This window comes from Nicotiana tomentosiformis, chromosome 9 (genome assembly GCF_000390325.3).
Source record: "Nicotiana tomentosiformis chromosome 9, ASM39032v3, whole genome shotgun sequence".
NCBI lineage: Eukaryota > Viridiplantae > Streptophyta > Magnoliopsida > Solanales > Solanaceae > Nicotiana > Nicotiana tomentosiformis.
Genome location: NC_090820.1, coordinates 5,751,091 through 5,764,652, shown reverse-complemented (window position 1 = coordinate 5,764,652; position 13,562 = coordinate 5,751,091).

Sequence of the window (13,562 nt, the reverse complement as noted above, 5' to 3'; positions counted from 1 at the left end):
AGGTAAGAGTTATTTTAACCTTTTCAATTTCAATATTTAAAATTCTCATACCATCACCCACAATTAAATGATAAATATGACAAATACATCTAACATGAAAAATGTTACTAAATGCAGGACTTAATGTAATGGTAAGCAAGGCTACAACATTTGTGTTACTAATAGCATTATCCATTGAAAGTGGTATTATTTTATTACTAATATAAAAATATCTACAAATATCGGTAACTGTGCTAGCAATAAACTGCCATGTGTGACGTGAATTAATTATTCTATAAGCAATAATGCACTTTTGCATTATCCAATCCTCATCAATCCAATGACTGGTAACAGTAAGGTAATCACAGTCGTTACCACTTATACCAATATCAGTTGTAATAGCAACACGATAATTTATATGAGTAAATAAATAGCGCAAATATTGTTCATATTCATGTTTATATTTATAAATATCCCTCTTTACGATTGTGCGAGGAAAACCTTTATAAGTAGGATTAAAAAATTTTCTAATATAATGTACAAAGTTAGGGTTAGAAGGAAAACTATAGGGTAAGCACATAACAGTAACCATTTTTGCCAATTCTTTCCGATCTTTTTTTGGATCATAATATAAAATACCACCGGTAACCGTGTTAATTCCCGATTAAAATTGATTTGACCAGGTACTAGGGTCAGCCTGACTAGGAGTAGGTACACTTGTCCCCTCGGCCAAAGCTTTGGCACGAAGATATTTGACTTTATCTTGAGGGTGTATCAATATGTGTCTAGCCAAAGTTTTCGTCCTCCCCCGACCTCTAAAATATTTAAAAGCTAACTCCTTGTCACAAGTTTTACACTTTGCCTTATTTTGTGGAATTAGTTGAGTAAAAAATGGCCAAACAATAGATGTTTTTGTCTGTTTGGTACATTGTCTAGAAAAAGTAGGGGCAGTAACATGAGTATGAGACGGAGCATCATTTGGATTATCACTAGTTGGGTTAGCTTCGGGAGCAAGACTAGTGGGTGTATCGTCATCCGGTTGAGTTTCATCAAAATCTATTTTCTCCTCATCATTTTCATCAATAGTTGGATTAGAATAAAGAGCATTCATTAATTCATGGTCTAATTGTTCACCAGCTTCAACATTATGGCAAAATTGACTCTTAGTAAATTGTAATAAACTATTATCGCTATCAAGAATAACATGTGTAGGACGGATATGGGGTTTGGGTCGGGGAGCCGGGGGCAGTAGAGGAGGAACAGATTGGCCACTAGATTCGCCACTCTTGGATTTTTCCTTATTTTTACCAAATTATTTTTTAAGGAAGCCATCTTAATTAATCAAATAATAAAAAATAAATAAAACAAACAAAACTATAATATTAAAAATTAAGAGTTGGAACGAGTTTACCGAATTGACGAACAACTTGTTGAAAATTGATTATCGTTGAAGACTTGAAGACTTCAATTCACAAACTTCATAATTGTTTCACAAATTATAACAATAAAGTAAGCAATAGTAGCAATTATAGAAGAAAATTAGAGAGAGATTGATAATTTTGTGAGAAAAATAAAAGAATGAGGGAGTATTTATAGTTGAAAATAGGAAAAAAGTGTAATTATAAAAAGTTTGGGGTTAAAATAAAGTTGGGGGGTTAAATGGCTATTTTGTAAATAGCCAACGATTATTTTGGCACATCCAACAACTATCTTTTAAATGCCCAAACGGGCAGAATATTTTTTAAAATTTTTTTGACCGTTGGGACCGTTTGGGCCCGCCCAGACCGGTCCGGTCCAGATCCTAAATGGTCCCGGACCTAGCGGTCCTAAAGTGAAGAACCGGCCCAGAAGATCGGATCAGGCCCACTTAGCCGGTTCTAACCGGTCCAGGCTCGTTTAAGCCCAGAAGACCGTTTGGTCCGTGGTCCCGGGTCGGTCCCGGTCCTGGACCGACCTACTTGACACCCTTAGGCCAGCCATTAAAGGTGACAAATCCATTGATCTTCCAATTGATACAATATTTGTCATATTTACAATTGGCTTCTAGTTAAATCTTTGTTACGTTTTAAATCTGTTTCTAAACCTTGGAATGCTACAATCTCTGAAAATGAATTCATAAAAATTCACCATCATCAAGCCAAATTGTTGGGCCGCAAAAAGTTACTTGTACTAAGATGCGGCTATTTCAACTTAAGCGACCTCAAAAATTTTCAATTAATTTTAATGAAAAATTAACTATTTCCTCTAAAAAGAATACCGCAATGTGCTGAAATTTTGTGCTCATGTGATGGCTTGGTACTCGTTAATGACAAATTCCACATTAATGAGTATGTTTAGTGGAATCCGTTTACCACAAAATATCGAATTCTTGAATTATGTCCTTATTTGACGAACAAGGACAACGAATGCCCAAATGCTTGTGGATTTTCTAACCTAGATGACTACAAAGTTATTTTGATATGTAACTCGTTTTATGTTGTCTACTCTTTGAATAAGGGTTGTTGGACAAAGAAAATAAGTTTCCCTTGTCCAATGCAACTAGATATCAATTATTGCTCTCCCGGGAAGGTTGTGTATTTTGGTCTCTGAATTGGATATTAATAAACCAATTTGTAGAAGATGAAAGTTCTATAATTATATACTATGACGTGAAATCAGATGAAGTAAAAAAGCTTCAAATGCCAAAATTTAAAATTTATGTGTTCTGAATTTGACATAGAAATTATAATTGTCTTAGTTAGTGGGTTCGCAATTATATATATATATAATACATTTCCAAGCATTGTTATCTTTTCGTAACTGATTTATTGATCTTTGTGATAGAATTTCTCTCATTTATTTGGTACCAATATTCAAATTCCATTCTACATTTATCCTGTTTTTTAATGCAATACATCTTAGTATAATCTTTCTAAGGTTATCTCATCAGTCGTGGACTCTGTACTATGCCTTAGAAGTCGACACCCAAAAGGATTTATAAATTTTAAGTAATCAATAAAAAAAAAAAAAAAGGAAATGGTATGAATTAAATTTATTAATGCGACTCAGAAGTCAGAAATTAGATGGGAGATCAATTTGCTAATTAATCGTTGTTCTTTAATCCTAGAACCTTATTCTGTTGTATATCTTCTTGCTTAAGGATATTTCTCGATCTAGTTGTATCACATTGCTCCTTGTTTTAATCTTTACTAGTGTTGGGGTACGCGCTTTGTGCGTGTACCTATATTAATGAATACACAAATTTTAAAAATTACATACATATTATTAGATAGTTTGTTTGAGTTATAAAATATAATTTAAGTTTTTTTTAAAATAATAAATATTATTCTCATTTAGTTAGCTTAACAAATGAAGGAATTTTATTTAGATGCTTTATTGTTATTTTTTCCGGACTTATATCGAAACTTATGAAAATTGTTAATATTTACAATTCTTTAAAGATTTATCAAATAACACAAATTAAAAGGGCTCCAAAAGCGGATTCGATCAGGCAAGGGTAGCTCTGAAGGGAGAGTTGAGCGGAACGAGGCATAAGGAGCAACAATCGCTATTGATAGTTCCCGTGCAAATATTGGGGGGAAGGACAAAGAAAAGAGCAATGGAAAACCTATCTTTCTACTCTTTCTTTCTCGTCTGAAGGCCTCTTTTTGGCTTCGGCCAAATACTTTTTCTCTGACCCAAATTCTCCATTTTGGTACACGCCAAAGTGTTCCATTTCGACGAATTGAAAGAGCCATCAATCACTATGATCGATTTCTTGGTCTTTTAAAAATTTGTGAATGGAAAAAAATTGGCATTATACCTTCTAAAAATTTGATAGTGACAATGTAAAATTTAAAGAATGACTAATATTGAATTAATATTTTACAAGAAAAAACTTAGTATAAAAATTATAGCGAGACATTTTCATTTGTTGGACTGAATGCAAGAAAGAAACAAATGACAACTCATTTATAATCTAGTTGCCTTCTATAATTTTACCTTATTGCTTAAATTAGTTTTTTCACCTATCTGAATCTTCATTTTTTATTATAATTAATTTTGCTATATTTTATGATTTTTTTCAAAGTCGATACTCTTATTACAAAAATAAAATTCATGTACTTTAAGTGTTTTGTCAATTTAACAAAAACATTTCTTATATGATAAATTTGTAAAATAATTGAATTGGATTCGTTTGCTAATTAGTTAATTCAACGACTTAATTATTTATTCTCAACATTAAAAAAAATAACTTAATTTTTATTAATTCAAATTCTGAATATTTTGCTCATTCTAGTTTTTAAATATTTGATAATAATTATAATTTTTCCAATAAGAATTCGATTTTCAAATAGTAAGAAAAATCATATGTTTTGAATCTTTATGTTTTCAGAATTCATTGTGTGTTTGACTCCTACAGAATTTTGCTAACTCACGTTTTAAATAAGAAAGAATCTTATAGGAATAGTTCAATACAACTCTAATATTAATGGCCTTTAAATAATGAAAATTTTAATAATAAAATTTTAGTTGATTTTAAAGTCCTAAAATTAGAAAAATAATTAAGTGACTATTTTATTTAGTATAAAATCTATTTTTAAGGGGCAAAATAGGCGAATGATATTTCGCTAAGGGTTTTTATGTTTTTAATATAATATAAATAGATAGATAGATATAGATTTTAATGCTCTAATGAGATGTAAAATTGCTCCAACTACAGCAAATATGGTTATGAGATTTTGGGACGGTTCTAATTATATATGTCAAAATGTTAACGCAACATTTCAATAAACGGAGAGAGAAGAAACTAAAATTCAAAAGAACAATTTGTTAAAAAACTTATTTTGCTTGTGTTTTTCGCTTTTGGTTACCAAATTAGCCGATAAGTCTAACTGTTGCGACCAAACACACTCACGCAAGTATACGCGGTCGTCAAGTAATAAAGTGACTCAAAGTCGGATGTCGAACCCACGAGGACTTATGATTAACTATTAACTAAATTAGCCTATCTTAATTATCTAAACAAGAATTAAATCTAAAAATATTTTATTCCAACTAATTAAATAAGAAAAATATAAATAATAGACTTTGAACAGAGAAAGAGCAGATTTTAATGATATCAATGTAATGAAAACGATCTAGGGTTATGGTCTATCTAACAATCCTATTGTATTCTTCAATTGAATTGACCGACTAATTTATCTAGCTTATTGGTTGACAGGGTTAATATTGCTCATAAGAATCTGTCGAGTTCTTACTCGCCTATTCAAGCTAACCTAACGCCTATATGTCTATGGAGTTAGAATCAACAAGAACGCATTTATAATTCCTGTAAATCAACCAAGCAAGGTAATTAGGTATATGTCTATCCTAACCACGAATCCGTTCCCCGATGCCCGAGTTCAAGAACTTGCCCTACTCAATCCTATATGCAATATAGAATTCTCACTTTCGAGTTCAATTCTAGATTCGTAGATAATATTCAATTGGTGATCAAGCAATTAAATAATTAAGTGCAAGATTGAATAAATAAACTAATATGATAAATCAAGAAGTCAAAATCAATATCCGAATAACAATAGTCATGAAAGAACCACAACCCTAGAACGTGAAGTTTAGCTCCACATAGACATGGTAGCCAAACAACAAATCATACAAAGAAACATAAAAATTACTAAGTTTGGTGGGAGAAAGATGAAACTTGATGAATTCCGGCCTTCACAGCTTTTTCCTGATTTTTTTTCTCTTCCCAATATGTTAGATAACCTAAAAGAGGCGTTTTTAGCTTATATATTGCGTACAAAAGTCGTGGACCAAAGCTCTCCCATTCCTAGTCCAATTCGGCTTCAGGGATTGATGCTAAGGTGGATGCGACGCATCCACCTTGTCCTCCATTTCAATTTTTTGCCTGCGAAGGCGGATGCGACGCATCCACCTTGTCCTCTATTTCTCAGCTTCGCATGCGATGGTGGACGCGACGCATCCAGCTTCACTTCTACTTCCCAGTTTCGCACGCGATGGCGGACGCGATGGCACAACTTCACTGCTAAGGTTGCATGCAGGATGATGTTTTCCTAGGTTGGATGCGACGCATCCAACCCTTCTTCCTCTAGCTAAACCACCTTTTCTTCATATTTTGCACTCCGAACACCTTAAATCGTCACACATAACTTAATTAGTCATCAAACCAATAATTACACCATGTTGGGTATTTTAAAGATTAAATAACATCAAAAAGTGGTTAAAGCATGGGTAAAGTAACATCAACACATATCGAAATATGCCAAACATCACTACCCCACACTTAAACCTTTGTTCGTCCTCGAACAAACCATCCTATAGTAGACGAAACAAAATTAAACTCTTATCATTCAAAGCACACTACATCTATGACCATGGTTATTTGCTACAATTAGGCTCTAGACTATGCATCAACACACTTCCCTTTTCTTATGCCCTTCTTTAAACATATTCGAACAAAGACAACATGCTCACAACAATCCTAACCTCAAAAACCGACTCAATGTCACAATGCACTCATGGCTTGAACAACCAACATCATAGAGAAGTCTAATAACGTTACCTATCCCTCGTGAAACCATGTGCCCTCACAACAAAAGCAAAGAGAGTAGAATCAATCCACACATTCGAATCTCATGCTCACAAAGAAAATCGCTCACTCTCACAAAAGAAGTCACATGCATGTAATTGGTACCATAGGCTTGCCCTTAATGTAAATCTCTACTAATGTAAGCTCGCTCGATCTAAAATCAATTAGGACTTTTTCATGGTTGTAATGTGGGCTAAGGGACGGGTAGGATATATTTAAGGAATAGTGATTCACCCTCCTAAGCACTTTAACACATCATCAAATAACTTAAGCGCAAATTCTTCAACACCACTTCAATTTCACAAATAATATCACCCCAACAATATTTCCTCCTTCTTTAAGCACTACTTTAATTCATACCCACTAGCAAGAACAAGACAACAATTTATTCATTTATATTTTTCTTTCTTTCAATTTCCGCTAGTGGTGTATTATTTTACAAAATAAGTGCACCCTTCTTTCTTTCATTGGTTCCACTCAAAAGTCACCCCACACTTAGTCCCTTCTTACTTCTTTTAGCGCTCATCTAACACTTAAAGTGCTTTAAGAGGTAAAAGGATCAAAACAATGTCAATTAAGAATAAAAAGGGTATAGGCTTGTAATGTGGGTACCAAATAAAAGGTCTACAGGCTCAAAAGGTTTAACTAGGGATAGATTTTATTTGTGATAAGCAATAAGCTCAAAAAGATCAAAGAAAGCCTAAAATCATTTTTTAAACCGAGCATCACCTAAAATTTCGCTTCAACTCACATACCGGGCAAGTTCTAGACACAAGTACACTACATGGACTACACAAAAACCTCACCACACATGGCACATGACTCATTAAGGACGGTTACATTCCGACTCTCAAACAATGCAAGTATTCACGGAGCAACGAGATATTAAGCATTAAGCGCAAAGTGAACACAAGTCAAGAAAATGAGAAATAGGCTGCAACAAAACATGCTATCCGTTTTAACAAGGCATCATCAATAATTTCAGAGTGAGAAGGGAAGATATTACATATGTAAACGCTTAAATATGCCAGTATCAACCAAGTCAAGGTCACCTAGGTTCATCATTCTTCCTCCTTTTATTCCCTACATTCCTACTCTACTCTAAAAAGAAAATAAAATTACCCGGTTCAAACTACATCCCATGGAAAAGAACCGAGGCACAAAGAAAAACCACAGGGGATTATTACTACCTAACGAAAGCTAAAAGATATATTTTGGATTTTTGTTTAGACTTTAATCCCTCAAGAAAACTGTCTAGGAGATCAATCGTCGGGAAAAGTCCAATTTTTCTAATTTTTCATTTTTTTTTCCTTCACAAAAGCTACTACACTTAAGAATGAGTACTACAACTAAGCTAAAATAGCACAGAAACTTATCCAAACGATCTCCTCACCCCACACTTAAAATTTTGCAATGTCCTCAATGCACATTATAAATAATAAGAGGGTAAACGAGACTCCCTGGTAGGCCAAAGGCCGAAGCAATAGCGGCTCACGAGGTACTCAGACTTCCCCCAGGCATCGTCCTTTGTGTGGGCACCCCACACTTAGTCCTCACCATCTAGCTCGCTTTTGCACTCTTCTAATGGCTTTGCTTCCTATGCTCATAATCCTACAAAACAAAAATAAATACTACAAAATAATAAAAATAAAATAAAATAAAAAGTAAACAAAAATAAAAGAAAGCAGTAACGCTGGGTTGCCTCCCAACAAGCGCCTGATTTAACGTAGCGGCACGACGTGAACCACTTTTTGCCTCCACCTCGAACTTATGAATTGAGCCCCTAATTTGGCTTCAAGCTTTCTATTATGCTCCCGAGGCGGTGAGACACATTTAATTGGGCCAAGCAACCAATATCGCATTTTACACTTCTTGGCCTTCGGATGAGGTATGTAATTTTGTCTCTCTGGCACGACGAATTCAAGAATGTAAGCACCCCGTTCCTCATCCATTGGCTCCTCCAAAGGCTCAGATGACTCGATTTCCATGTCATCATCCAAGCACAATTTTGAAAAATGTATGGAATGAGGACCAATACACCCTAACTTTAGAATTGTATTACTCTTTACATCCTCATATGTACACACACTAGAGTCTTCATATATAATATTATCTACTTCCTCACATGACTCTAGAGTGCTTTCCTCGACATGGACATCATCAATACAAGTATGGACGAATGATTTACTCTCCCCTTTTAGCTCCTCAATTTGGCGTATAAGCTCCTTTTCAGCTTCACACAACTCAGAACTATTTTGTTGGGCGTTAGACGCATCAACCTTTGCAATTAATTTAGCTCCCAAGTCGTGAATATCAGTGCCAAAATTTTTAATCTCCTGTCCCAGTTCAGCTCTTCCTTCTATAAAGTGTCTCGTCCTATCAGTAATTTTCTCACGTTGAGCCTCATATATTTCTAACTTTTCAGCTTGTTCCACTAGCCATGTTTGGCTCAAAATCTTCACTTTTTCAAAATTTTCCTTTTCTTGAAACTCGCTCTCTTCATTCAATTCTTCCATATTGGCCTTCATTCTTGTGATTGCTGCCCTCATTCTTTTTATATCTTTTTTGAGTTCATCCTGTTGCTCTGCTACTTGCCTCAGAATATCCCTAATATATGCATCAGGCTCCATATCCTGCACTTCATTGCCCCTATCAAACTCAGAAATATCATTAGAAAGATCATAATAAGGGCTCAGAGAAGGATGAACAAAATTAGGACAACCATCCCAATGGCCATCTTGACCACCACACATATTATAAATATTCCACTCAAAGGATTGAGATTGTGCGCACAACTCGCTCCTGGGAACATTCTGACAATTTTTCCACCAGTGGGGTCCTCCACAATATGGACAAGGATCATCAAAATAAGAATAACCATCATTTGAACAATTTTTATTCCAAGATGCCATGCTAAAATAAATAAAAAATACTAACTAAAATAAAATAATAAAAAAAAACAAGAATAGATAAAAAAAATGTCTAATCTAGAAAAATAGCAAATTTCTAAGTCCCCGGCAACGGCGCCAAAAACTTGTTGCGACCAAACACACTCACGCAAGTATACGCGGTCGTCAAGTAATAAAGTGACTCAAAGTCGGATGTCGAACCCACGAGGACTTATGATTAACTATTAACTAAATTAGCCTATCTTAATTATCTAAACAAGAATTAAATCTAAAAATATTTTATTCCAACTAATTAAATAAGAAAAATATAAATAATAAACTTTGAACAGAGGAAGAGCAGATTTTAATGATATCAATGTAATGAAAACGATCTAGGGTTATGGTCTATCTAACAATCCTATTGTATTCTTCAATTGAATTGACCGACTAATTTATCTAGCTTATTGGTTGACAGGGTTAATATTGCTCATAAGAATCTGTCGAGTTCTTACTCGCCTATTCAAGCTAACCTAACGCCTATATGTCTATGGAGTTAGAATCAACAAGAACGCATTTATAATTCCTGTAAATCAACCAAGCAAGGTAATTAGGTATATGTCTATCCTAACCACGAATCCGTTCCCCGATGCCCGAGTTCAAGAACTTGCCCTACTCAATCCTATATGCAATATAGAATTCCCACTTTCGAGTTCAATTCTAGATTCGTAGATAATATTCAATTGGTGATCAAGCAATTAAATAATTAAGTGCAAGATTGAATAAATAAACTAATATGATAAATCAAGAAGTCAAAATCAATATCCGAATAACAATAGTCATGAAAGAACCACAACCCTAGAACGTGAAGTTTAGCTCCACATAGACATGGTAGCCAAACAACAAATCATACAAAGAAACATAAAAATTACTAAGTTTGGTGGGAGAAAGATGAAACTTGATGAATTCCGGCCTTCACAGCTTTTTCCTGGTTTTTTTCTCTTCCCAATATGTTAGATAACCTAAAAGAGGCGTTTTTAGCTTATATATTGCGTACAAAAGTCGTGGGCCAAAGCTCTCCCATTCCTAGTCCAATTCGGCTTCAGGGATTGATGCTAAGGTGGATGCGACGCATCCACCTTGTCCTCCATTTCAATTTTTTGCCTGCGAAGGCGGATGCGACGCATCCACCTTGTCCTCTATTTCTCAGCTTCGCATGCGATGGTGGACGCGATGGCACAACTTCACTGCTAAGGTTGCATGCAGGATGATGTTTTCCTAGGTTGGATGCGACGCATCCAACCCTTCTTCCTCTAGCTAAACCACCTTTTCTTCATATTTTGCACTCCGAACACCTTAAATCGTCACACATAACTTAATTAGTCATCAAACCAATAATTACACCATGTTGGGTGTTTTAAAGATTAAATAACATCAAAAAGTGGTTAAAGCATGGGTAAAGTAACATCAACACATATCGAAATATGCCAAACATCACTAACAGAAATAGACTAAAAAGGTGTAAAGCTTATGTATAATTTGGATTTGGCCAACGATGAAATTTTATTATATTTAACTATTAAAGTTCAAGTATAATTTATATTATTTATAACAAAACAAAAAGGGTAAAGACTTGAAAAATAAATATTCCTGACAGGAATTCGGACAAAGATAGAATTTTATTATATTTAACTATCTAAGTTTGATACTAAATATGATTAGATTATTTTTTATCAAAATAAAAAGGCCAAAGACTTGGAAAAAGAATTGCCAAACGGTTCCTGACATGGTTTAAAAAACAACTTGGAAACATAGAAGGATTTAAGAAGAGTCCTAATATTTAGGATCTTGTACATGGTTAAAATAAGGAAGTATTTAATAAATAAATTTTTAATTAATTTCAAAGTCCATAATTTTAGGAAAATAATTAAATGACTATTTTGTCTAGTATGAACCCTATCATTAGAGGGTAAAAAAGTCGACATTTCGCTAAGGGTCTTCGTACTTTTAATATAGTATAGATAGATATAAATATTACAGTTGAAATATTGATTAAACTTTAACCATGCATTTTATTTACTTAATTCATGAATTAGAATATTAAATATATATTAATGTGTGGTTTTGTTCATGTCCGTGGAAAAAGAAGAAGTCTAGAATTAAATCGATATACACATAAGCTAAGCATGATATAAATGGCCCATTAGCAAGAATAAGTAATCTAAGAAATGACCTATATAAAGCGCTAGTAATTTTACAGAAAACAGGATTTGGTTTTGTAATTGACCAGTTGAAGAATGAAACATTGCAATAACCACAAGAAACATTGTAGTATTTTGTGCTATGATTTAGGTTTAGTAGTTGAAAGGTAATGTTTTTATTATTTGAAATAATATGATGGATTTACCATGACAGTCGCCTATTTTTGTAGTATTTCATTTGGTTATGAAATTTGCCATTACAGTTGACTATATAATGTCATTTTTGGCTCTCTTATGGAAAAAATTGATTCTTTTTTGCATTACCTCACTTGTTGCTTATTTCCAGCTTCAACTTGCGGCACACACAGAAGCACCAAAGACCTTCCTTAGAAACAGCATCACCAAACTACAAGATTTAGTGGGCGTTTGGACATAAGAATTGTAAAATTCCATTAAAAAAAGTGATTTATTTTTTCAAGTAAAAATGGTATTTGAAAATTAAAGTTGTGTTTGGACATGAATATAATTTTGGGTTATTTTTGAAGTTTTGTGAGTGATCGGAGTGAAAATTTTGAAAAATAGTTTTTTGGAGTTTTTCAAATTTTCGAAAAATCCCAAAATTCATGTTCAAGTGAAAATTGAAAATTTTATATTTAGAAAAAAGTGAAAAAGATTTCTTAGAAAATAGGGGGAACCGAAAAAACTGCATTTCTGTCTTTCTTCCTTCAATAATGTGAGAAGGACGATGGTTCTTGAAACGATTTCTTCAATATTTTCATGATATCAATTCCTGTAGTTATAAAGACCAAAATATCATTGTAAAGTAACATACAGTATGAGTTGTATAATAAACTCTCATGTCTTCTGATCTTCATTTATCTGATTAAAGCAAGTAATAAAAGACGCTTTTATTTAGATGTACATTATCCTTCTTATTTTGCATCATCTTTGTAGCTGTGATAATAGAAACAAAAGAAAAAAGACAGCTTCATAGAGAACAGGCTTTATGAAATCATAAAGATAGGATCACTAGTCAATGCCTCAAAGGTTTTTGTCTTATTTTCACATTGATTTCAATCATGCTCGAGAAATTCTTTTCAAGATTGACTATACAAATAAAGCACTAATTTATCGAACTGTTTTAGAATCAAGAAATTCTGAGGGGTCTGGTGAGGGAGGGTAGTGTGTACGCAGACCTTACCCGAGAGGCTGTTTCCGATAGATCATCGGCTCAAGAAAACGAAAAAGACGAAAGAGACAATATATCAGTACCATTAACAGAAACTATAAAAATAATAAAGCATTATAAGAAACCAAAAAAAGTTGAAATACAATACAATAACCAGTAAAGAAAAACGGGAGAAAAGACTACAACAACTGTTTGACACAAAATTCACAGAGGCACGACCTGCTCGAGCACCAGGTGAAGGTCCAAGAACATTGAGATGGTAAGAATGAACTAACCATCATCTTACACAATCTCTACAGAAATTTTATCTTTGAATCCAGCCTGTAGCAGTGCAAACTTCAGAGTCAATATCTAAAGTGCAGTTATAGTAGTCAAACTTTGTTATAATGTAAATATTCCTTTTTCATATTTTACTTTTTTCCCCGTATAATATTTTTCTATTTAGGTATGGATTTTTCTCTTTATTAACCTCTCATTCAACTTTTTTTTTTGATTGGGTAGAAGTTGCAGCGACATGGATATATATATATATGACTATCCATCAATATGCTTTGGTTAAATCCAAGAATAGTTGAAACGAATAACCTTTGTTGATGGTATTGATAGAAACTACGTTAAAATTCAAGCTAAGGCAATTATTAGTAGCTATTGCAACGGTATTTTTAGCTATTGCAACAGCCTAGTAGTCTAGTACTATAATAAAACATATATTGCAC